Consider the following 25,877-nt stretch of genomic DNA (forward strand, 5'->3'; position numbering starts at 1 on the left):
TCAAATAACCGAACATTTGTTATGTCCTAATGGTACACTAAGTATGTTTCAACATCACCTAACACACGTAATAACAGTTTACTTGCACAATAACGCAGCTTTGCGGCCATCAAGAAATTGTTGTCCACAAACGCTAACAAATCCTCCGTAGACTTACCTGAGGAAGGAGAAACCAAGGAAGCGATACTAGTATCTGATAAACTGGACAAGGCTACGTCCTCTTTGATAGCATTTAACTACCTTGCAGGTCTACATTTTCTGCCCCGATCTGAGCAACTTGATTAATAAAAACTCAACTGCTCCTGGAGTAGAAACATCTGTTCCCCTCACATACTAATTGTAAAGAGTATGTGTAACAACAGGACAAACTACAATACGCGAAACGCAAGGAAACACCTAACCTTAGGAATACTGTAACTATTTTGAAAGCTGTTTTATCAGCACGGCTAAGAGCTAACCACGCTCACTCGTTGCCATCTCTGGCGTAATTATCAATCCTTCTACGCTTGAATCAAGTTACAGGTGGCGACTGAGCGATGGAGCATACCCACATACAAGTACTCTGAGGTGACAAAAGTCATGGAATAGCGTCATGCCGGCCGGGGTGGACGAGCGGTTCTTGGCACTACAGTCTGGAACCGTGCGACCGCTACGGTCGCTGGTTCGAATCCTGCCTCGGACATGGATGTGTGTGATGTCCTTATGTTAGTTACGTTTAACTAGTTCTAAGTTCTAGGGGACTGATGACCTCAGAAGTTAAGTCCCATAGTGCTCAGAGCCATTTGAACCAATAGCGTCATATATATATATATATATATATATATATATATATATATATATATATATATATGGCGGTAGTTCCGCGTATGCAAGGTGTAAAAGGGCAGTACTTAAGGAGCTGTCATTTGTACACAGGTGATTCATATGAAAAGATTTGCGACGTGATTATGGCCGCACGACGGAATTTAACAGACTCTGAACGCGGAATTGTAGTTAGAAGTAGGCGCATGGAATATTCCATTTCGTGAATCGTTAGGAGATTCAGTATTCCATGATCCACAGTGTGAAGAATCCTGCCGAAAACATAAAATTTCGGGCATTACGTCTCACTGTGGACAACGTAGTGGTCGGTTGCATTCACTTGACGACCTAGAGCAGCGGCGTTTGCATAGAGTTATCAGCGCTAGCGGACAAGCAACACTGCTGGCAATAACGCTCGAAATCAATATGGGACGTACGACGAACGTATCCGTTAGGACAGTGGAGCGGAATTAGTCGTTAATGGGCTGTGGCAGCAGTGGAGTGCATTTGTTAAGAGCACGACATCGGCTGTAGCACGTGTCCTAGATTCGTGACTATATCGGTTGGATCATGGACGACTGGAAAACTTTGGCCTGGTCACGAGTCCCACTTTCAGTTCGTAAGAGATGATGGTAGGGTTACAGTGTGGCACCGACCCCACGAAGCATATCAATTTTATGACTGTGTTGTGTCCAAAAGAAGAGTCACCACGCAATCACGTAATTGATATGCCTAACAGAGCAATGGATCCACTTTCTTCAGTGCAGATGCACAAATACATCCGATCTCCTGCGGGAATCACAGAATAGCGAACACGGAGTCAATGGACAGGGACAGCATATAGGTGGCGCTCGGTGGGAATATGGATCGCCCGTGAGGGGTCAAGAGATGGTCCGCGCAGTTCAGATTTCGCTGTGTGCCGGATGACGCAGTGGTTAACGCACTTGCCTAGTAAGTAGAAAATCCCGGCTTTGAATCCCAGTCCGGTACACATTTGCACTCGTCACCGTTGATTCCACGTAAGGTTCCACTGCCGCTGACAGCAGAGATCCTCCTTTCATTTTCGTATAATGTTTCACAGCTGAGGATTGTGCGTAGTGTCTGCTTTTTCAGACATGTCCGAAAGAACAGACACCACGCAGTCACATAAAAGATTACTTGTTTAGCGCACCGTGTTGGCTTCACTTCTGAAGAAGAATAACCAGTGAGTTTGGTTTAAAAAGTCCCAGTCTGATTTTTAAGAATTTAAAACTCTTTGATGAGTAATCCGCGTTCACACCAGCCACATTTGTTGAACCTCTTTTGCCTGGCACTTGACGCAAGTGGTTATAGGACTGCAGTAGCGGTGTTCCAGATGGAAACAGAAGGCGAACAAGTGATACATAAAACAATCGCATTCGCGAGTCGTTCACTGGAATTTTAAATGAGAGGCACTGGCTATTGTGTTTGGTTTGCAAAAGTCTGAGAAATACTTGTCAGGGCACAAAGTGATAATCTACAGTGATCAAAAGGCATTTAAGTTTTTAAAAACTTGCTAACTGACACACACAAGACTAACCAGGTGGACTATGTACCTTCAGTATTTCGACTTTCGGATTAAATACACACAAGGTAAGAACAGTCTGACAGCAGATGGGCTGTCAAGAAATTGGAAATCTGTGGAGAGATCTTATGGGTTGAAACAACAAAGGTCATCGGTTCCTAAGCCTACACACTACTTAATCTAACTTAAATTATCTTACGTTGTGGACAACACACACACCCATGCCCGAAGGAGGACTCGAACCTCCGACTGGGAGAGCCGCACGGACCGTGACAAGACGCCTAAGACCGTGCGGCTACCACGCGCGGCTGGCTCTCAAGAAGTGCTGAGTTATCCAGAGAATTAAAAATCCCGTAAGCAGATTGGAATCAGTTCAACATGTTGGCCATACACGAGGTCAAGGAGGAGAGTACCTTGAAGACAGTATGTAAAAGCTTAACAAGGAAGGAAAATGATGATGACCAGTTATGTTAGTCCAAATTCATTTAGTAGTCCCTAATTTTCCAAAAGTAGAGCGGTGCTATTGCCCGCATAAATGAATTTTATTCCAAAGAAGGAAGTTAGGTTGAGCAAAATGGAAAATACGCTTTCCAGCACAACATGAGGATCTGCTGACAGATTACGTGCATCTACGATATGGCCATTATGGGGCGAAGAAATGCATCGCTTAATTAAGTGAGAAAGTGATTTTCGACAACATACATCCTACTGTAGCAAAAAGGTCAGCATCGTGTGTTATTTGTGAGAAGGTACGTGCAGTAAATACTCATATTATAGTGCATGGAGATATGCACAATGTAGAACCAAGCGAACGTCTGGAATCATGTGCAGCCGATACTTTTGGCCCACTCCCGACATCTAAGGCAAGACGTACCCATCTCTTTATAGTGATTGACGTTTATAGCAAGTATGTCTACTTATATCCAGTAAAGAGAGCTTGTGCAAAAGCACTGGTAGACCAGCTGGAACAGGCCTAATTTGTAAAGACTGGCAAGCCTAAGGGTCTCTTATCGGATAATGGTCCGCAAATTGTATCTGGAAAATTTAAAGCATAACTAGAAAAGGCCTGAATTTTCTATAAAAGGGTCTCGGCGTATTTTCCACAGGGAAATATGAGCGAGACGGTGATGCGTGAGCTGAGCAGGTTGTGTAGGATTTGCTGTTCCAGGAAGCATTCGACTTGGGCCGATCATATCAAAAACATTTAAGACATCGTCAGCAACCTTAGAAAATGACGCAACAGGCCTTTCCCCTTGTGAAGTAATGTTTAATCAGGAATCCCATAATATCCATTCGAATACTGCCGATTTTACAATCCAATCTCAGAGGTCTCTGGATGAGAAAAGGGCACAGGATAGGGCAAACATACGTAAACGAGCTTTGGACAAAAAAAAAGACGGCAATAGGTAAGATCTTCCCTGACCAGTTTTAGAGTTGTTGAACTAAAGTCAGTTAAAACTAAAGAGAAATCTAAGAAAATTTCAGCGGAAACATAGAAGTTTATGCACGTTTATCAAGGACCAGTCAGGATAACAGATAAGCCTCATGCACTCGCATACCGTTTGGAATACCCGAAAAGTAAGAAAACTAGGTCTACGGAACATTGTAGATCTGAAACTAAATTCTCCATGGAATAAATTTCCCTTAGTTCACGTGTATGGTAACAAATAACAAATTTTTTATCATCAGACTACCAGTCTCGACCTATAATGACACTCTCTTGATCTGTTTTGTAAAAACATGTCCTCATGTAGTGGAGCCATAGTGGCATCGTCATATGCTAAACACAAAATCAGCATTGGCTTTAGTATATTAGTACATGTTTTTATAAAACAAATATGAAGATGGCCATTATAGACCGAAACCAGTAGTATGATGACTAAAAGTTTGTAACCTTAGACGAGAACGAAAGAAAATTCATTCTGTATTCGGGTCACTGTCCAACTCGCGACCTTGTCCCAGCCTGTGAAATTCTGTAGGGAGTCTGCCACACTTTGGCGGATACGCAGTTTGGTGTACTGTGCTGTCCCAGCTGGATGAAGCTGTAAGTTAGGAATATGTGTCTTCGTGTTGTACATATGCTATTAGTTTATAATATCTTCCTAGTAAATAAGAATGAATCTCGAAAATGACTATACCTTAATGACGACTTACAAGAGATAATGAGAGGTAGTCTGCTGTAATAAATTGTGAATGTTAAAATAACAGTGGAGAGCTTATGAGCACAAATCATAGAAAAATAATGGCTAAAGTCAAAAAATAATAAATAAATTCAATAAAAAGAATTAGTAACCTAAAATGCGGAGTACTTTGCATTAAGAGAAGAAACTGAAGCTGAAAATAAAAAGAACTATAGACACTGCATAAACTAATAAATTTCAGTTGGAACTATGATTGTCTGTAAGTCAGAAAAGTTTAAAAATGTTGCCAAAGCATTTTCATATTGATTAAAGAAGATGCGTGAAACTGCTGTGAGGATCACACCGAAAATATCAGTCAATCATGTGTCAGTAGGCTGATGAAGATAAAAGAGAGAAAGAATCGTCCAAATACACGAAGAAATGAAAGTAAGGAGAAACACGAGAAATGAAATCAGCATGCTGACAAATACGGTGAAATGGTGGAAAATGGGTGGAAAATGGCGCGGCATTCCGTCGCGCTGACCACTCAACAATCGGGGCGGACTTCTGTAGCATACTAATCTGTACAATAATTAAGTCATATAAAAATAACAGTTGCAAACGTTACTATCTTTTCTAGGTGAAGAACATCTAAAGTAGTAAAAGAAATTTCTAACTACCCCAAACTGTGGCTATTTTAAAAACCTATATTGAGTTCCAGGACATAACATCTATTGTTAAAAAGATGACTGTAAAGTTTATGATTCAGGCTTGATAATGAAGTAAAAGTTAGTAATAGTTTTCTAAATTTAAGAAAAAAAGAAAAAAATTCTTTCTGGTAACTTCTCAGTTATTTAAAGAAATAACAGAAGGAAAATAGAGTATTGGATGTGTTTTGTCCTCCCTTACATGCAACTTCAGAACAGATGCTTGGGTTATGTTATTTATTTCTCAGGGACATGGAGACTTCATGAAATGCAGCCTATAAGCTATATTGGAGAAGGAAGCGAGAAGGACACATTCAACAGTGTATCTTCCTCATTCCCTTTTGTAAAACAAAATAATTGAGAATGCCACAATGTGACTTCATACCCTCTACCTTAAATACTTTTATGAAAGTAGTTCGTATGGATGCTCACATTAGTGCCTATCACTGTGATTAAATGAGTGAGTACTGAAAAGTGAAAAGTTATCGTGTGCTTCTCATTCAAGGAAAGACTGAATATTCTAAGTCACAAAATTCATTTTGTAATAATCGATAATTTTATTTCATGTTTCTATGTTATTTACACACATGAATTGTATAAATTTACTATACTAATGTTAGAGTAGTTAAATTTCAAAATGATCAGATGAATAAGTTTTGCTAAATACGTTATTTAAAGAAAAAATAAGTGACACAACATAATAATGACAAAAGCCAAAAATTATTCAGAATGTGCTAATGTATGTCACAACCAAAAGATACAGGTGTGAACTTCATCAGTTTATTTTTGGTCAATCTGATCGCGTTAGTCAAACGCCGGCATGAGATGTGCCTCGGATGACGTCACATCCACGCAGCTACCAAAGGCTTTCTCGGTAAAACTAGGAAGTAGGAGATACTTCACAAAATGCTATCAATCTGCCTGCGTCAGTCAAACACTGGAATACGCCCTGCTTCGGATGATGTCAGAGCTAGACACTTACCAAACGCACGTTTTCGGTAAAAGTAGGAAGTAGTTTATTAGGATTATTTTTGTCCTATTGTAAACTGTTTATTGCCTTGGTATAAATCCCCTCTAAACAGTTGCATGGAATCATTGTCCTTTTTCAAGATGGAATCCCTCTGACCACTAAGCTACGTCGGTTCTTATTGTGCAGCACAGATTGTGGTGAGTTGGCACTGAGATACGACCTTGTCGGGAAATGTCAAACTGTAGCCCTAGCTCCAGCTTGTCACAATACAGGTCAAATATTGTGTACCGTATACGTAGGATGTGTGGAACCCCGAAACAGAATATTATTTCCGTTGACTTGAGTGATTCTGATATCTGGAAAAATTTTTTGACTGTCTGTGTTTGTTCGTGTAGTTTCAGAAAGCTTCCGCTCTTATAAAAGTTGAGTATTTTAGCATGCAGTAGATTGCTTTGATTTTGAGATTAGCAACTGTTTTCTCATATTCTGAAATTTTCGTAGTACCGTATCGGGAGACACCACACTGACGCTGAAGTCTTGTACCTTTTTTTTTGGAACTAAAATAATTGTCGCACATTGAGATCTCATTCGTTAATTGATTCAATAGTAACGTCTTTCATCCTTCTTCTTTTCTCTGCATCTTGTTGTTAGTCTAAACTTCCTTTTTCCTCACTTTATGCTTCTTCTTCTACTCATCCTTTAACATATTTTATTTCACCCTTATATTATGCAAGCGCCTTATCCAGCCTTGACCGTATGTCCTGCAAAACTGAAGGTAGTGAGAATATTATAACGTAGCTTCCCAAAACCAGTAAATTTTGAAATAATATGCTCCAAATTACTTCACTTGACAGTATTTCAGATGTAGAGGTAATTTCGGGAGTACCGCAGGGAAGCGTGATAGGACCTTTATTGTTTACAATATACATAAATGACTTAGTTGTCAACATCGGTAGCTCCGTGAGGCTATTTGCAGATGACACGGTTGTCTACAAGAAAGTAGCAACATCAGAAGACTCGTACGTACTCCAGGAGGACCTGCAGAGGATTAATGCATGGTGCGACAGCTGGCAGCTTTCCCTAAACGTAGATAAATGTAATATAATGCGCATACATAGGGGCAGAAATCCATTCCAGTACGACTATGCCATAGGTGGTAAATCATTGGAAGCGGTAACGACCGTAAAATACTTAGGAGTTACTATCCGGAGCGATCTGAAGTGGAATGATCACATAAAACAAATAGTGGGAAAAGCAGGCGCCAGGTTGAGATTCATAGGAAGAATTCTAAGAAAATGTGACTCATCGACGAAAGAAGTAGCTTACAAAACGCTTGTTCGTCCGATTCTTGAGCATTGCTCATCAGTATGGGACCCTTACCAGGTTGGATTAATAGAAGAGATAGACATGATCCAGCGAAAAGCAGCGCGATTCGTCATGGGGACATTTAGTCAGCGCGAGAGCGTTACGGAGATGCCGAACAAGTTCCAGTGGCGGACACTTCAAGAAAGGCGTTACGCAATACGGAGAGGTTTATTATCGAAATTACGAGAGAGCACATTCCGGGAAGAGATGGGCAACATATTACTACCGCCCTCATATATCTCGCGTAATGATCACAACGAAAAGATCCGAGAAATTAGAGCAAATACGGAGACTTACAAGCAGTCGTTCTTCCCACGCACAATTCGTGAATGGAACAGGGAAGGGGGGATCAGATAGTGGTACAATAAGTACCCTCCGCCACACACCGTAAGGTGGCTCGCGGAGTATAGATGTAGATGTAGATGTAGATGTAGAAACCACTCATGTTGGAGGGATCTGAATGAAGTCACTGGCGCTTGACAGTCTTCTATTGATGTTATCCGAACTCCCTGAAACGAGCCGTTTTTTTGCGTCTTCTCTGATCAGGTTTTGGTAAACGCGGTTGAGTGCGACGATGGAAGACTGGCATAGTGCTGCATAGAAAGGGAACAATACCCCTTAATGACAAAGACAGTCCGTGTTGCGGAATAATACTCATTAGCGTGCTCAACTACGTAGCCAAAGTCTTGGTATATCAGTGAATGTGCTCTGCGTAACAGAAATTGATGTTCCTTCTTTGTATATCAAAATGTAAGCACACTCCATTAACACCATATACGTACTGTCACCACACTTAATTAATAGAGAGATTTTAGTTAAGTCAAGCAAGAGATATAGGTCCCTAAAATTTCTAACAAAATACCACAGTTGTTTCAGAGGAATTACGAATGTCGAGGCTCTCGTTTCCTGGAACTTCAGGGAAGAACTAAACGCAGCCGCTCTGCTAGCGCTAAGCAGCCACTCTGGTACACCAGGGAGCTACTAAACACGGTAATAACAAAAACAAACTAACAGCAACAACAAGAACAACAACTAGTATTTCAAGTGGCTAGTGATGGAATAGTATGACCAGAGGCGACAGAAGTCAGTTTTCATGCTCGTGCTGCTCGCCAGTCCACAATGATCACATAACGCAGTACCCACCACACGCTGTCAAATTACACGCGTGGAGCGTGTGCGAGCCACAGTCGGGCTAAGGCCCGGCTTGTCACTCGGCTTTACTCGGCCCTTCTCGTAAGTACTCGGTACTGCGCGACATTTCATTTACCATTCTGGTAGCCTAATGTTTGATCGGCACAACATTCTGAGTTCGGCAGAATCGTGCTGTCAGAGCTGTTTAACCTTCACTATTTTTTCGTCATATGAAAGACGTTCACAAGTACATTGACTGTTTGCACAAAAAGAGGGGCTCTAGCGATCTATCTTTGCAATCCTTGAAAACAAATTGGAATGACAGTGGAGAGAGTTGAGAATTCTCAGTTCGCGTAAGCGACACGTACTGCATATTTGCTGTACCATCTAGGAAAAATTTAAAAAGTTAGTTGGCAACGAAAGAGCAAAAAATTACAACCATCGACCGACGGGATTTTGTTCTGTAAACCAAAAAGCACTTTGTGCTAAATTTGTAGAAATAGAGCCCGTGAAGAAATTGGGGTTCGAATGGTAAAATTCCATCAGTCGCATGCTTTACTTCATTCTCAGTAGTAACAGCTTTCTGTGGAAGTGAACGAAGAGCGTGGAGACTTCATATATTACTGCAAAGTACGTTGTTTAAGTGTAGCGGCATGCCTGGAACGATTTTTGGATTTGAAACTGGCTATTCTTGAATTTATGAAGGAAAAAGGAGTTCAGGAAAGAAAAGCACAGTATCTGAAATGGAGTGCAGAATTCACATTTTAAGTAGACTTGGCTGCACACTGCCCACAGTGCAAAATAATTTCTTTCTGATTCCAGGGGAATGCATTTAAAAAGAAAATCATGTTGTAAAACAGACACATTCTGACAAAGACAGTCGCTAAGCTCATTGGCGCTAAAGGATACGCGAGGTATCCAGAATTCATTGTGACCTTGAAAGAATTACCAAGATCGTTTTATAAATATTTTGAGGGCACTGTCAACCTTACATCTGTTTACGAGCTGTTTTCGAGACCGTTTGCTCTTTCAGTTAAAAGTGCCGCTCGGCATGTGCAGATGTAACCGACTGATTTGCATGTTAATTCCAGTTTTAACGACTAAACTTTTTATGTTAAAACGTCTACATTGCCTTCCTCAGGTAGAGTTTCCAAGTCTCCATAACAGGATTACAAATACGCTATAACACTTCAGTGCATATATTTGTGTGAAAGACCTGTTTTCGAGTGTGAAACCATACGACTCACGATTACGTGGCAACTTGAGTTCGGAACTCTGTGAAATGTCCGTTTGCTAACGTTGTGTACCAAACCAAAATTATATTAAGTCTTGAGCGCTCAAAAAATAATTAAAATACACTGATAATTGCTTTTGTTTGTGATCAGCGTTGTTGAGAAACGTTAACTATAAAATCAAATGGCATGCAGCGCGCTTGCACTGCCATTTGAATATGGCGTGTACAGTGTTTTCCCCTCCCCTCTTCCCCCTTCTCGTTCACAGACACCACCGTGGGTTCAAATGGTTCAAATGGCTCTGAGCACTATTCGACTTAACTTCTGAGGTCATCAGTCGCCTAGAACTTAGAACTAATTAAACCTAACTAACCTAAGGACATCACACACATCCATGCCCGAGGCAGGACTCGAACCTGCGACCGCAGCGGTCGCTCCGCTCCAGACTGTAGCGCCTAGAAACGCACGGCCACTCCGGCCGGCCCACCACCGTGCAGAAATCTGCCAACCAGGCTGAGTTCTTCGCCACTCCGGCCTGGGCATGGACTGTGAGCCGAACTCTTGGCCACTCCTGACATAAATGCATGTGTAATGGAACTTGTAACAGTACAAACCACAGAATCATTCATCTCTTGGTCAATACACACAACTGAAATAACTGGAAGTCGCTGAATGATATGTTTTGAAAATTATTATTGTACTTACAGATAGCAATCGTATGAAGATATTTTACCAACGTATTTCGCCTTTTTACACGTTAACTGTATATTAGCCATGGTCGAAATTGCTCCATATTATACCTTTGATGCAGCAATCTGCATGTTAGTAACTTCAGTTGCACATTTACTCACAAAATTCCATCTGTTAGCATTGGAAAACAGAGGTTATCGTCAAAGAGCTTACAACTAAGAAGTAGAGAGATGTTACACACAGAAACATAACAGATACTGCAAATTCTGAAAACGTAATTATTACACGATTGTTTAACGACACTGTTATTTATAATATATACTATGGTTGCTGGCAAATTATATTAGAGTATATAGACATTGTCAAGTACATATTTTTAATTACTAGTTATGCGGTGGCTATGAGCTACCGTTCTAGTTCTTAAATGTTTTATTGAAGGTGAGTAGTATTACCTTATTTGCAAGGTATGCTAGTCCATTGAGAATGGGGTGTGTTTAGTTGGAGTTTAGGATATACATTTTGACCAAGTCAACATGATTCATTTTCCTTCCTTTACTGACAGTGTGTAGTATTTGCTAGTTGTCTTTAATGACTGAGGCTGAGTGTCCCTTTCATTTCAGATATGTTGGAAAACAGGGTTTTTTACAGACATGTAGCCAGAAGGCACCCATGTGCTCCCAGTACTTAATGGTGAAACTGTTTCCTGTATTTCCAGGAATGTGAGTAAATCTTGGTAAATACCTGATTTGCTGTTACACTGACTATTTGTCTCGTAGCAGTGAAGGGTGGGCTACTATGGATTAATGTTGGTGCTGAGGGGTATTAGAATAGCGTTTTTATGAAACAAGTTAGTAACTGGTATAATATTCTTCCTGTAAAGGGAGTGTAAGCCAATGCGCGTATTAGTTCTTGTGAATCTGATTTGGGGAGTGAGCATTGTTTACTTTTGATTTCGTTCTGAAGTTTATCAGCTATATCTGGATTGTATCCACCGTATGGGTATCAAGGAGTTGCTTAGAGAAAAGTGAAATTAATGTACGTTTTAGATAAGACTGGTGACTCGGTGAGCAAGGAAAAATTTAGTTTTGTCAACTAGACAAAATCAGAAATTACTTGCCCTCATATTTAACAGAAGACAACAATTACAATTTCCTCCCACACCAGGACAAATGTTTCATGACAGGATGATAAACTACGCTACTGCCACATTTGACAGACATGAAACTGAGTTGCTTGAGAACGGGGTCACACATAATATCCCACTGTTGCTGCATAATGAAAATATCAAGGATTTAATTGTCTGCTGTAAATGATGTGTTAGTCAGCTAGAAAGAACGGTAATGAACATATCAGTGTAGTTCTTTAAGATAAGAGCATAATACACAAAAACCTACAAACCAGAGACACACAACAGTGCAAAAACTGTACTAACCGATCTGAAAACAAATCTGGTAGTGAAATATGACAAAGGGTTCTAAGCTGTTTGCAATGTATGAATCTGAATATATCGACAAAACATTGGAATTTCTTCATAAAAACTACATGCATGAAATGCAGAATGATCCCACATCCAAATTTCAAGTTCAGCTAAGGAACCTACTGACATTTTCTGACATTCTACACCCCTGGAAATTGAAATAAGAACACCGTGAATTCATTGTCCCAGGAAGGGGAAACTTTATTGACACATTCCTGGGGTCAGATACATCACATGATCACACTGACAGAACCACAGGCACATAGACACAGGCAACAGAGCATGCACAATGTCGGCACTAGTACAGTGTATATCCACCTTTCGCAGCAATGCAGGCTGCTATTCTCCCATGGAGACGATCGTAGAGATGCTGGATGTAGTCCTGTGGAACGGCTTGCCATGCCATTTCCACCTGGCGCCTCAGTTGGACCAGAGTTCGTGCTGGACGTGCAGACCGCGTGAGACGACGCTTCATCCAGTCCCAAACATGCTCAATGGGGGACAGATCCGGAGATCTTGCTGGCCAGGGTAGTTGACTTACACCTTCTAGAGCACGTTGGGTGGCACGGGATACATGCGGACGTGCATTGTTCTGTTGGAACAGCAAGTTCCCTTGCCGGTCTGGGAATGGTAGAACGATGGGTTCGATGGCGGTTTGGATGTACCGTGCACTATTCAGTGTCCCCTCGACGATCACCAGTGGTGTGCGGCCAGTGTAGGAGATCGCTCCCAACACCATGATGCCGGGTGTTGGCCCTGTGTGCCTCGGTCGTATGCAGTCCTGATTGTGGCGCTCACCTGCACGGCGCCAAACACGCATACGACCATCATTGGCACCAAGGCAGAAGCGACTCTCATCGCTGCAGACGACACGTCTCCATTCGTCCCTCCATTCACGCCTGTCGCGACACCACTGGAGGCGGGCTGCACGATGTTGGGGGGTGAGCGGAAGACGGCCTAACGGTGTGCGGGACCGTAGCCCAGCTTCATGGAGACGGTTGCGAATGGTCCTCGCCGATACCCCAGGAGCAACAGTGTCCCTAATTTGCTGGGAAGTGGCGGTGCGGTCCCCTACGGCACTGCGTAGGATCCTACGGTCTTGGCGTGCATCCGTGCGTCGCTGCGGTCCGGTCCCAGGTCGACGGGCACGTGCACCTTCCGCCGACCACTGGCGACAACATCGATGTACTGTGGAGACCTCACGCCCCACGTGTTGAGCAATTCGGCGGTACGTCCACCCGGCCTCCCGCATGCCCACTATACGCCCTCGCTCAAAGTCCGTCAACTGCACATACGGTTCACGTCCACGCTGTCGTGGCATGCTACCAGTGTTAAAGACTGCGATGGAGCTCCGTATGCCACGGAAAACTGGCTGACACTGACGGCGGCGGTGCACAAATGCTGCGCAGCTAGCGCCTTTCGACGGCCAACACCGCGGTTCCTGGTGTGTCCGCTGTGCCGTGCGTGTGATCATTGCTTGTACAGCCCTCTCGCAGTGTCCGGAGCAAGTATGGTGGGTCTGACACACCGGTGTCAATGTGTTCTTTTTTCCATTTCCAGGAGTGTATTATGTAACTCTGGTCTCTTAAAATGGCTTGTAATGAACTCATGAGCACCTAAACTACGTTAACAACCAAAACTTTGTAAACCTAATTGTCCTATACATTCAGTAGTTATCTCAAGAACTAGTCAAGCATTATTTATCACCAGGAACTGGAAGGATGGTCTCAGCAGTTTTTATCATTATGAAAAAAAATTGTCAGTTAAGAATAACTATGACCTTATAGAAGATATCAAAGACATACCATTGCCAAAGGGTACCAAATTTCCTTCAATGGGCATACTAAACCCATTCATCAACATACCTACTCATGATGCAGTCCAGCTGTTACACAAATAATTGAAATACAAGCATTGTAGAGGACTGAGATGTATGAACTAACTGAACTGTCTGTAATTATTTCACTATTAACAAAAAAAATTACAAGTAAGAAGATGGTCATGCAATGGGCAGTAATTTGGCTGAAATCTTTACAGATAATTATTTTAACTACATACAAAAGTAATTCTTTGGGTCAGAAAGTTTACTTAAAGATACAATACTTTATTAAAACAGGCATGTCGATTATACTATTAACCTGTTCAATGGCCCTAACGAAGAAATTTAAAAACTTACAAGTGCTCTCAATAGCATTCACAACAACAATAACTCCAGTGTGGAACATCAGTTAGATAAAGAAACCAGTTTTCTTGGTTTTACCGTCTCTAACGTAAATAACAAACCTGTCTTTCTAATTTACCGAAAACCAGCCACCAGTGATGAAGCTATAAGTAACTCCTCTTGTCACCCACTATGTCTTCAGATCTATGCTTAATCGTGTACACCAAGTCCTATCAGGTCTTCTTGATTAACAAAAAGAAATTAACATTATCAAAGAAAGTTAATGAAGGAATGGAAGAAATAACCGACACATCTGCCTATATCACCTTAATACGAAAAATTTCATACCAACTTCCGAAACTGTTCTGTAACAGTCTTATTCAAATACCCTTCAGCGCTAACAAGAGGCTACTACAGCACATCATTCACTGCAGCCACACAAACCGTCAGTATCACAACAAATCCGGTGTTTATGAACAGATGTACAGAGACAGTTAAGAGTTTCACAATTAGATACTGAAGATGCCTTTCAGGTAAACAAGCCCAATAAATCCACATTTGTAATATATCTAAAGGAATATGGCTACCTAGCCACAGATATTACGACAACCAAACGATACTACATAGAGTAAGCAAATGATAGAAAATGATCATCTTGAACAGGTCGAAATTTACGTCCGTAGCTTCAACTCATCAAGCCTCATTCTCGGTGAACAAGTAGACGTCGCAAACAACTCAGTTCTGCCAGTCTTTAATGAAAAATTTAAAAACGAAAACTGAAACTCATTATCACCTCACCACTTTAAATAAAAAATACATATTTGATAATAAGTGTAATATATTTTAGCAGTTACAATTGTTTTCAGTATAAATGACTGTGTGGTTCCACAATCAGGTAACAGTTTCATTTTCGTAAAATGTAACATCTTTTACGTTTTTGTGTCTGTAACATCTGTGTACGTCTTAGATTTATCCTTTTTCCTCATCACCTGTGTTTAGCACTGTAACACTATGGATGTTGTGAGTGTATGTTTTACTGAAGTTAGTAACGTCTTAAGCGCCACTACTGTGTCTGAGGAGTAATATGGAGGCACATACAATTACCATCGCGATTAATATACAGCCAAAGTGTAAAAAATCTAAATGTGTTGGCAAAATATGTGATAATGTGATGTGGAAATGATATAGATACTCCAATTATATGTATCTACAGTAATATTTTCGACACATGTGGCTTAGCCACTTCCAATTTTTTCTGTTATGTGTTTAATTATTTCTTCGAATAACCCTTTGGGCTTTGGTATTTAATCTTCGTATTTAATGTTCGTTGCTCCCAGACTTCCGTCATCCTTTGAGAGTGCCGTTCCTGTTCATCATGGGCCCTCTTTCTTCCTTTTGCAGAGTCTATCTTTCCTGAAATTCTGCCTTTTGTGTTGCTTCTCTAAAAAGTGTTCTGTTATTTATCATTTCCATTCTAGTTACTGTGTTTTCCATTCTTTGCGGGTTTTGGCGAACTATTTTGGTTTGGATTTGTAGCTGTTTAGTAAAGTGTGTATCTTCTTCATAAGTCTGTTATTATCCATTCGGTGTATGTAGCCCTACAACTTATGTATTCTTTTCCTCATTACGTTAGTTACCTTTTCCATTTTCAAATAGAGATTTCTGCTTGATCTTAATTAGCATTAAAGATTAATATTACCTCTAGATCCCAATATTTTCCGCAGAATTCTTCTTTAAACTTTTTCCAGTTTTTCAGGATCCCAAAATCTTGTTAGTTTAAGTGTTTCTGCTTTACAATGTTTCAAGCCTTACCACTGTTTGATGGTGTCTTAGTTTTCTGTTCCTGCCAAAGTTTTTTCTTATATACGTTTTCTGTCTTTTGGAATTCCCTTTTCATACTATGTATTATATTTTGTATTAATGTATTTCCTTGTATGTTATCCATTCTCCTACACATTTAAAACAGTTTTTTAAGATATTGTGTAGTAGCGAATTTTAAGATTTGGAGGAATATCGCTGATATTTGTCATGAAATGTAGTTTCTCAAATGATATTTTTTGTCCTAGGCTTTCTGCTTGTTTCTGTACTTCTGTGGTTTTTTCTTGGCACTATCCAGTGAATCAGTAACTAACGTCATGTCATCACCTATAGTTAAACGATCTATGGTGATTTTCTTCATTCTCTCATTACCTTCTATAATGCACAGTTAAAAAGTAGGGGTAATAAACCCTATCCTTGTCTTACTCCTGATTTAATTTCAAAAGCTTTCGACATTTTCTCCATAAATTTTACTTCTGGTGTTGTGTGTCTTTAAGTCCCTTTAATTATGTCTGTTGTTTTATTGTTGAGTTAGAATTTCTTTGAAGTGTGGCTCAATGCATTTGTACCAAATAAGTAATGCTTTTTTAAAATCTGCAAAAGTTACCATGTATTTCAGGTTTCTTATTTTCTTCATTTACATAATGTTCATTAAATTTAGTATTTGCTTTGCACAAGTCCTTCTCTTCCTAAATCCTGCTCGACACTCTCCTAGTTATGATACAAGTATTCCTCCAGTTCCCTTTAAAAGTGCCATACTTGATCATATATGTCATGGTAAGAGGAAGATTCTTCCATAATTGTTAGGATCCCTTTTCTTTCTCTTTTTATGTAGTGAATGTATTAACGGCAATGTCCATTCCCATGATAAGCTGTTTGTTGTCCAAATTTCTGTTGGAAATAGAATAATGTTATCAGTGGAGTGTTTCCACAACTCAGCAACTATATTGTCATCTCCTAATGCTTTGTAACTTTTGAGTTGTTTTCTAATTTCTTTGATTTCCTCTGCTGTTGGTTGCTTTGAATTTGGTTGTATTAGGATTGCACTATCAGAATGAAATTCTTCTTTTCGTCGATCACAGTTGTGTAATTCTTTGAAGCAGTCTGTATGTATTCTGAAGTCCATTGTATTATTATATAGGGTCTTTTGTGTATTTGTATAATCTGTAACTTGGTGGTGTATGTTTTTTCAAACAACATTATAACGTTTAATAAAAGTTCCATGTGTCCCAATTGACATTAGTTGATCTTTTATATGTGGTACTTTTATCTCTTTGTGTCCTTTTGATTCATGTTTCGTTGCTTCTCTAAAACTCTTCCTCCTCTTGTTATTTTTATTTGTGTTCCAGATATTCCAACCTCATTGTTTCTTTAATAATCAAATCATCACAATCATCATTCCATCCAGAACTTACTCATATCTTTTTAAGAGGGCTAGTTTATTCTATAGGCTCATAAAGTCTTTCTACGCATGTTCCCAAAATTTAGATATTCTTCTGGAGACTTAAATGCACAAAGTGGCAAAGAACGTTAGTACATATCAATAGCAGGAAAATTCCATGGACATAAAAGAACCAATAGAAACAGTGACAGACTCTTAAGCCTATGCGGGCAGCATGTTGTAGTACTAAAGTGCACGTTCTCCAAAAACATTCCCAGGAAACAAACTAGATGGATATTTCCAAATGCAATTTGTGGTGAAAATCCACTCGGACACCTTGTGTATGTAGATACACTGCAATGGCAATATTCAATATCAAGGTTGCTAAGAGCGCCGGTTTACAGTCCCATTATTGAATTCAAGGTCAGACCAATATTGAGAAAAAATGAAGCAATATCAACCCAGAAATTTCGACATACAGAGTTGTGAAAAAGAATATCTTCTTCATAAGTCTGTTATTATCCATTCGGTGTATGTAGCCCTACAACTTATGTATTCTTTTCCTCATTACGTTAGTTACCTTTTCCATTTTCAAATAGAGATCTTAATTAGCATTAAAGATTAATATTACCTCTAGATCCCAATATTTTCCGCAGAATTCTTCTTTAAACTTTTTCCAGTTTTCAGGATCCCAAAACCTTGTTAGTTTAAGTGTTTCTGCTTTACAATGTTTCAGGCCTTACCACTGTTTGATGGTGTCTTAGTTTTCTGTTCCTGCCAGTTTTTTCTTATATACGTTTTCTGTCTTTTGGAATTCCCTTTTCATACTATGTATTATATTTTGTATTAATGTATTTCCTTGTATGTTATCCATTCTCCTACACATTTAAAACAGTTTTTAAGATATTGTGTAGTAGCGAATTTTAAGATTTGGAGGAATATCGCTGATATTTGTCATGAAATGTAGTTTCTCAAATGATATTTTTTGTCCTAGACTTTCTGCTTGTTTCTGCACTTCTATGGTTTTTTCTTGGCACTATCCAGTGAATCAGTAACTAACGTCATGTCATCACCTATAGTTAGGCGATCTATGGTGATTTTCTTCATTCTCTCATTAATCTGTAAACTTGGTGGTGTATGTTTTTTCAAAGAACATTATAACGTTTAATAAAAGTTCCATGTGTCCCAATTGACATTAGTTGATCTTTTATATGTGGTACTTTTATCTCTTTGTGTCCTTTTGATTCATGTTTCGTTGCTTCTCTAAAACTCTTCCTCCTCTTGTTATTTTTATTTGTGTTCCAGATATTCCAACCTCATTGTTTCTTTAATAATCAACTCATCACAATCATCATTCCATCCAGAACTTACTCATATCTTTTTAAGAGGGCTAGTTTATTCTATAGGCTCATAAAGTCTTTCTACGCATGTTCCCAAAATTTAGATATTCTTTTTCACAACTCTGTATGTCGAAATTTCTGGGTTGATATTGCTTCATTTTTTCTCAATATTGGTCTGACCTTGAATTCAATAATGGGAATGTAAACCGGCGCTCTTAGCAACCTTGATATTGAATATTGCCATTGCAGTGTATCTACATACACAAGGTGTTCGAGTGGATTTTCACCACAAATTGCATTTGGAAATATCCATGTAGTTTGTTTCCTGGGAATGTTTTTGGAGAACGTGCACTTTAGTACTACAACATGCTGCCCGCATAGGCTTAAGAGTCTGTCACTGTTTCTATTGGATCTTTTATGTCCATGGAATTTTCCTGCTATTGATATGTACTAACGTTCTTTGCCACTTTGTGCATTTAAGTCTCCAGCTAGTAATAGTGTGCTTTTCGACGGAATGTGATCCAGGGTATGTACACAGTTTGCCAGAAATTTTCTGTTTGCCATTTCTATGTTATGCTTTTTCATTTGTTGATGTATGTGTAATTAATACACTGCAAACTTTGCTTGACGATTTAGATGTTAGTGTGTAAAGCCTTTCATTAATCGATCTAAATTTGTTACTGAGTTCAATATGTTTTTGTTTACAGTGAAACCCGTTTTAGATTGGGGTACCCCTTTCATAACTCTGTTTCCTGATTTTCCCTTAAATATCATGAATCCTTCTGCATCGAAAGGATGTTCATCGGTAAATAACTTTTCTTGTAGTGCTGTTAACATTATATTTTTTTCCTTTCGAAAGTATGTTGAAGTTGAAAGCTTTCCTGTTTTTACGAGTGAATTTACGTTAAAAGTGGCTAGTTAATGTATGTTTCTGTTTTTAATTTCATTGATTTGCTCTTTAAAGCACGTTTCAGAATGCTCCGACTCATTCTTGGCGTGAATTTGAAGGCCCGAAGAAGCTGAATGCCTACTACTCCTTTCCTTAGAAATGGGATATTGGGTGCTCAGTGTGGTAAAAGCTCTTACAAATTGCATGTCAATCGTAGATTGCTTGTTGAGTTATGGGAACAAGTCCCCTAAAGAAACTACTCAGGGCTGGTAACTCTGTGGAAGATGTTTCCAGCCGCACATGGGGTGAACATACACTGACCACTTTGCCACTTGTTGCAAGTCAGTCTCATCGTGGATATTTTTCTTGTTTTGCTTCTTCCACTAGTTCTTCCCACTTTCTGCCTTCACTACCCTTGGACTCTTCGCCATGACTCTAGAAAGGAGCCCTTAGTAGCTGCTAGCACTCAGCCCAAGTGAGCTATGTTTTTTTACGAGGCTGTTACTCCTCCCCTCCCTCCTTCTACATGACTTGCACCATGAGGCGCTGGGGTTGCGACTGGGATAGCAGAGTTGTGGGTATATAAGCATTATCACGTTATTTGTTTTCTAGTTTAGCAGCGACCTCCAACACTGAGTAGGGAAACATGTAAATGAGTGTAAACCACCTGAAGATTGGCATAAGCCCGAAACCGGTCGTGTGTTAAGTAAAATCACCTTCCATTGCGACTGGTGGCGGTTCAAGAGTGGAATTAGAATTCAGGGTGAAAGTATATCAATGAAAATCTGCTCAATGGAATGAAGAGTCTAATGAGTAAAGAATATGGATTAAGAGTAAATTGAAGTAGGAAAAAAGTAATTAGAAGTAGCAGAAATGGTGACAGCGAGTAACTTAACATCCGGTTTCGTGATCACGAAGTAGATTAAACTAAGGTATTACGCTCCCTAGACAGGAAAATAACGCATGACGGACGGAGAAAGAAGGATATAAAAAGCAGACTACAGTTGCAAAATGAGTATTCCTGGCAAGGAGAAATATACTTATATCAAACATCAGCCTGAATTTGAGGAAGAAATTTCTGAGAATGTATGTTGGGAGCTCACCATTCAATGGTAGTGAAATATGAACTGTGTGGAAACCAGAATAGAAGAGAATCGAAGTACCTGAAATTTTGTGCCAAAGAAGAACGTTGAAAGTTAGGTGGACTGATGAGGTAACCAATGAGGCGGTTCTCCGGAGAATCGGCGAGGAAAGGAATGCATGGAAAACACTGAGCAAAAGAAGTCACTGGATAGTAGGATATCATGGGATTAACTTCCATGGTAATACACGGATCTGTATAGGGTAAAAACTGCAGAGGAATATAGAGATTGGGAACATCCAACAAATAACTGAGGAAGCAGATTGCAAGTGCTACCCTGGGATGAAGAGATAGGCGCAGGGGAGGCGTCCGTCGCGAGCAGCATTAAAACAGTCAGAAGTCTGATGACTAAAAAGAAAAGGCTTTTGTTATTCTACAAGTCACAATTAACTGCCTGTTTCGCCGCTTCTGCTAACATAGTATTGAATACACAGTATCAAGATGAAACCGTCTTTGCTTTACCTAGTTGCTGAATGAAATCATGCATTCAGGGCAATGGAATTCACCCTATAAACCTCCCATCATTGCCCTAATAGTGGTTGTTCCCTTTATGTTTCAGACGATTATGAAATATACAAGGTGGATGGTTCAAATGGCTCTGAGCACTATGTGACTTAACTTCTGAGGTCATCAATCCCACAGAACTTAGAACTACTTAAACCTAACTAACCTAACGGCATCACACACATACATGCCCGAGGCAGGATTCGAACCTTCGACCGTAGCGGTCGCGCGGGTCCGGACTGTAGCGGTAGAACCGCTCGGCCACCATAAGGTGGACACAGCATTTTAAATGGACTGCACAGCATACGAAAAAGGCAAAATAAGCTGATGCTGTAGGTTTATTGATTAAAAGTCTGCTGAAAATTTTAATGCACTTTGTAGCACACTGCAGATCGGATTAAAGAATGAAATAAATGAAACGTCCTGGCAGATTAAAACTGTGTGCCCGACCGATACTGGAACTCGGAACTTTTGCCTTTCGCGGGCAAGTGCTCTACCATCTGAGCTACCGAAGCACGACTCACGCCCGGTACTCACAGCTTTACTTCTGCCAGTATCTCGTCTCCTACCTTCCAAACTTTACAGAAGATCTTCTGCGAATTATGCAGAACTAACACTCCTGAAAGTAAGGATACTGCGGAGACATGGCTTAGCCACAGCCTGGGGGATGTTTCCAGAATGAGATATTTCACTCTGCAGCGGAGTGTACGCTGATATGAAACGTCCTGGCAGATTAAAACTGTGTGCCCGTCCGAGACTCGAACTCGGGACCTTTGCCTTTCGCGGGCAAGTGCTCTACCATCTGAGTTACCGAAGCACGACTCACTCCCGGTACTCACAGCTTTACTTCTGCCAGTATCTCGTCTCCTACCTTCCAAACTTTACAGAAGCTCTTCTGCGAAACACGAGACGAGATACTGGCAGAAGTAAATCCGTGAGTAGCGGGCGTGAGTCGTGCTTCGGTAGCTCAGATGGTAGAGCACTTGCCCGCGAAAGGCAAAGGTCCCGAGTCCGTGTCTCGGTCGGGCACACAGTTTTAATCTGCCAGGACGTTTCATATCAGCGTACACTCCGCTGCAGAGTGAAAATCTCACTCTGTAAACATCCCCCAGGCTGTGGCTAAGCCATGTCTCCGCGGTATCCTTACTTTCAGAAGTGCTAGTTCTACCTGGTTCGCAGAAGAGCTTCTGTAAAGTTTCGAAGGTAGGAGACGAGATACTGGCAGAAGTAAAGCTGTGAGTACCGGGCGTGAGTCATGCTTCGGTAGCTCGGATGGTAGAGCACTTGCCCGCGAAAGGCAAAGGTCCCGATTTCGAGTCTCGGTCGGGCACACAGTTTTAATCTGCCAGGACGTTTCATATCAGCGTACACTCCGCTGCAGAGTGAAAATCTCATTCTTCAATGAAAAAAATAATTCAGACATGAGTTTAGGAAGGTAATTTTTACACTTTGTAAGTACTACTGGCTGCCCAGTTAACCGATAACAGTGGTTATGTAGTTAGAACAGATGGGATGCATTGGTCGAGCAACCTCACACGTTTCTGTAGTTCAAATGGTTCAAATAGCTCTGAGCACAATGGGACTCAACTTCTGAGGTCATCAGTCCCCTAGAACTTAGAACTACTGAAACCTAACTAACTTAAAGACATCACACACATCCATGCCCGAGGTAGGATTCGAACCTTCGACCGTAGCGGTCGCGCGGTTCTCTGTAGTCAGTGCTAAGCAATACTTCATGCGGTGTAAAGAGTAACTCCACTGGACAATTGGTAACTGGAAACGAGTCATCAGTACTGAACGTTACCTAGCATCAGTGAAATATGTAGGTGATGCTTATACAGTATGGGAGCGTTTTCCGTGGTTACGGTGTATTACCCTTATAGCACTTAAGACACCGATAAATACCGAATGATGTAAACGTATTTCAGTGCACCGCGCTCAGCGTACAGTGGATGCACAGTTCGGTACAACAGCTCAACCTCTCATAAAGGTAAATCTTTGAGTGAATGGTTCGAGGCCTATAACATTCCCGAACTAGACTGTTCAGCCCCGAGCCCCAACCTAGTCCCTATGGCATACCTTTGGGATCAGTGACAATACTGACTCCACTCCAGACCTTTAGTCGGACATCACTACCTTCTCTGGCTTAGGTCAATGAGGGAGAACGAGCTGCAATTGGTCCTCAGATATTCAGATGCCTCATCAAAAGTCTTTCCAGGAAGCTGAAACTGTCATCAAGCCAAAGGGTGGACTCATTCCGTATTAATTTTACATAGTTGTTAACTTTTTAGTAGGGCAATTTGTTGAAGATTTAAGCTGCAGTGTGGCAATATATGGCCCATGATGCATGTTTATATGTAACAATGAGAGAGGAAGGGAACGAAATAATCTGATCAGTATTTCACGTGATATATATATATATATATATATATATATATATATATATATATATATATATATATATATATATTCGAATATTGCTTGAAGTATAGGATGGATGTATTTCAGATGTGTTTAAGAACATTCCGTCAGTTGAAACAGACTCCTACAAAGTGTGTGGATATAATCCACGTAACTACAACGCCTGGACACGTAATACAATTCAGTGTCTGAAATGCATTCAGCTGGGATCTACCTCATCGCAATGGAAATTGATCAGTGTTGTGATATGTGCACAGATTATTACGTGCGACTATAACAGCGAAACACGTTTTTGTACTGCAAAATTGTGATCAGCCTAGCACAAGGATGCAGAGTGTCTTGAGTTTGAGTATCTGTTACCGGCCGCATGTTCCAGCTTTAATTCTTCCAACATCAAGTTCCTTGCAGAGAGCAGAATCCCAGCACATGATGCTATTTCAACAATGTATGACTCCCTGACTAAAGCTTAGTAATGAAACTGTGATCTGCTGTGCGTGAAAGATGGCGCGTTATAAGAGCTGGTTCTAGGCGCTGCAGTCTGGAACCGCGAGACCGCTACGGTCGCAGGTTCGAATCCTGCCTCGGGCATGGATGTGTGTGATGTCCTTAGGTTAGTTAGGTTTCAGTAGTTCTAAGTTCTAGGGGACTAATGACCTCAGAAGTTGAGTCCTATAGTGCTCAGAGCTATTTTTATAAAAGCTGGAATATTCACTGCAGTGGCTAGGCGACGCTGTCATTATCTTTTTAGTCACCGTCATCGCTTTCTTCACCAAATGTAAGCGCAACATGCACCACACACCATTAATCTATTTTCTTATAATTACTTGTAATACACAAAAGAACGTATTCCCTTACTTCCAGCATGTGGGAAGCATATTACGCACTGAAAGACTGTCAGCTTTGGAGAAGAAAAGGCCAGTACTGAGCACTTAGACATGTCAACACCAATTTTGAAGTGGCGGAGTTGGTTCATCTGAAAGAGTGCACGGTTTATCTGCCATCAAGACACTAGATCATCACTGTCGTTGATTTGACTTTCTCATCACCAGTGGCGCGTGCATGATATATTGTGATAAGCTGAAAAACATTGACGCAATCGTTTTCTAGAATGGCGATAAGTAATGAATTGTGCGTAGCAAGAAAACTAAGCAAGTATAAAAACGTCAGTTCCTATTGACAAAATATCACAAAATGGAAGTATTAGAGATGTTAATAGCAGATCTATTAAAGAATACTCTGAAGGCTCACTGTTTAATTTGAAGGAGAGTTTAGTTCATACATGTAAAGCCATTAGTTTCAGAGGTAAATGCAAAAAAAAAAAAAAAAAAAAAAAAACTACCTTAAGATGGAGTGCCTTATAAACTCTGAACACTTCGTTGTTTTGAAATGTGCTGTAGATATGAATGTATTACACTGAATATATTACAATGAACTGTTTCTGTATCAGTATAACAAACTGGTGTTTAGGTGTGTACGATAGATATCAATGTATTTGTTACACTGAACTGTTTATGTATCAGTATAACAGACAGGTTGTTCATTATATTGAGCAAATATTGTCCGAGTGTATGTAATACAAATGTAATTCAGTGCCGTTTCCATTGCATTAACGCAGATACAGCAGTCAAAAACTGTCTTATGGAGATGTTTCAAGTACTTACTCAAATTTTAGCAACTTACTATTTGCAATAGACGATATTCTGAAAGACGTTGACTATGAATAGCTGAATTATGTGCTTCCTGTGTGTGACAGCTTGAAATTTTAAACAATTTGTCAAAGTTAACTGTGATTTACTGTATTAATTTTTTACAACAAAATCTATATGTATGTTATATTTCCGTTTCCCTTTCAATCCCTCTGTTATACATTATAATGTAGAGGCAGATGCGAAATATTTTGTAGAAATACATCCGAAATGAAATTTAATGACGTGGTACTATTGTATTTACTGACGTGAAGCCACGCGGAGTGGTCGCGCGGTTTGAGGCGTCGTGTCACCGACTGCGCGGCCCTCGAGTCCTCCTTCGGGCATTGATGTGTGTGTTGTTCTTAGCGTGTGTGCGTCCACGCGCGCGCGCGCGCTTGCGTGTGTCTGTGTGTGTGTGTGTGTGTGTGTGTGTGTGTGTGTGTGTGCGCGCGCACATCTCGGTGTTTACGCAAATATATTTGACTCTGACGCCTATTC

Source organism: Schistocerca americana, chromosome X, assembly GCF_021461395.2.
Source record: "Schistocerca americana isolate TAMUIC-IGC-003095 chromosome X, iqSchAmer2.1, whole genome shotgun sequence".
Lineage (NCBI taxonomy): Eukaryota > Metazoa > Arthropoda > Insecta > Orthoptera > Acrididae > Schistocerca > Schistocerca americana.